Raw genomic sequence first — 2,306 nt, forward strand, 5'->3', positions numbered from 1 at the left:
AACAAAGCAAAAACAAACTTTTCTCCGGATAATCGGGCCCGCGGTTAATTGAATCCCCGGTTAATCGAGTTCGACCTGTATTAGGTGAGCTTGCGAATGTGTGAACGACTACTTCCATATCATAGGGTATTGGTTCCCTTATTAAGCATGTGGCTCCCATTTTCATCCTACGAAAAACAAAGGATTGAAGCGCTGTTTGTTTTGTTTCTTATTTTTGTATTTTTTGTTAGAAGTGAGCACCCATAAAAACAAAAGGAACGGAGTCAATCGGTGCCGTAATCGCTTGTTTTCGAATAGGATGAGAATGGGAGCATGAGATTACTGATGGCACACATACCCTATGAAATACATTTTCGAACACGGAGTACAACAGGTAAAAGGTGATAGATTTCAGAAATCTGCCAGTTTTTTTGATGACGTAGTTCAACTCCCCAGACAACCAGGAATCGCATAAGGATGCACGCTGTACATCGTATTAAGTACTATTTTAAGTCACTATCGCATATATGTACGGCTGACGGACAATTTTCATCGCATATGATGTTATTTTTTAAACTTACTGCGATGTATCTGGGAAAATCATAGAAGAGAGCAAAATAACTCTTATGATGCATGACTACATCGTAGTTGACGATATTCCAATGTTTTGTTGCGACGAACTTTGCTTATTCGCAAAAGCGTTCGAGTGAACTCGCAAAGTGTCAATTGAATTCGCATAATTGCGTACTGCTATGATTATACGACTTCGCTTGGTGCTTTTCTAATTATGTCAGTTTAACTCGCATTGGTGTACAAACTAAATCACATAAAAGTGAAAATAAATTCGTTCAAATGTACATACAAACTCGCATAAGCTAGAATCGTTAACGTTGGCATATTGCGATGTGATATGTGATAACAATGAAAGAGGTGATGTTGGAGTGCCAAAAAGCTAAAAGAAAGTGGAAAGTCATCATTATGGCTACAAAACAAGTTACACAGTCATCATTTTTGTTTTGTTGACCTTATACTGAACAATGGGTGGTGCTAACAAGAGAGGAGTAGTGGTAACTGTGCGGGAAATCATGCGACATCATTTTGATTTCCAAAGAGCCTGCGGAACACGTACAGCGCACGGAAACCAAGTGCATTCCAACAAGCACTGAGGTGAGTTAGAATGTCATGACATTTAAGGCTCAAATGAGAATCGCATATTATCCGAAACTGAAAAAGCACTTTTCTCCAGAATGACAAAAAAGCGAGCAAAACCAGTGTGTCCGATTCTCATAATTGACTAAATAAACAATCGGACATTCTTATTTTCTTTGATTTGTTGATCATTTTGGAAAAAAGTGCTTTTTTAGTTCTGGGATATTTGCCATTCTCAATGGAGCCTTAATCAGTGTGTTTCATAAGTAGTGTTTGGTGCTAAGTGTGAAGTGCGGCTCGATAATCTAAAGGTTATCAGTTCGATACTTGGGTGACAAGATTTTTTTATTTCGAATATTTTAAGTCGCATAAGGTGCTATATTACGTCGCAATAGTGCATACCGTACATCGCATAAGATATCGCTTCAAATCATACCCAGACAACCAATTTGCACGTATAATGAAGTTTATGTTCATGTTATACGTACTTTTATGCGGTAAAGTTACATCGCATAAGATGCAGTAAAAGTGCCTTATGCGTACAAAAGTGGAGGCGCTATACGTGCATTGACGGGAAAATAATGACGCTATATATAGCGTAGTGGTAACTGGGACGCTATATATAGCGTCATTATTTTCCCGTCAATGCACGTATAGCGCCTCCACTTTTGTACGCATAAGGCACTTTTACTGCATCTTATGCGATGTAACTTTACCGCATAAAAGTACGTATAACATGAACATAAACTTCATTATACGTGCAAATTGGTTGTCTGGGTCGTTCTAAGGCGTGAGCAAAATGATCTAGTACCTAATCCACATCAATTTGATCACTGTTAAAGGACGATAAGAACGACGTCATATGTTTACGTCCAAAATTGACGTTTACATAGGTAACAAGCCTGCCGTGAAATTGTTTGCCGTGTTTTTGTATACCCGCAGACTATTTTCCTTGACCATTCTCCTGCACTAGTCTGCTGAACTCTATGCTAGACCCAGCCGTTTCTGTTTTGTCTCGGTACTACAAATCAACGAGCCGTACTTCAACCGTCATCATTTCACGTGTTCACTTTCGAATCTCCACCACCACAACTTGCCCGGTCTGTTTAGAAGGAGAACGAACTAAATCAATCCATCATTCTCACCGGGCTAACCGGGTCATCGGCGCATTCGAATTC

This window comes from Aedes albopictus, chromosome 3 (genome assembly GCF_035046485.1).
Source record: "Aedes albopictus strain Foshan chromosome 3, AalbF5, whole genome shotgun sequence".
NCBI lineage: Eukaryota > Metazoa > Arthropoda > Insecta > Diptera > Culicidae > Aedes > Aedes albopictus.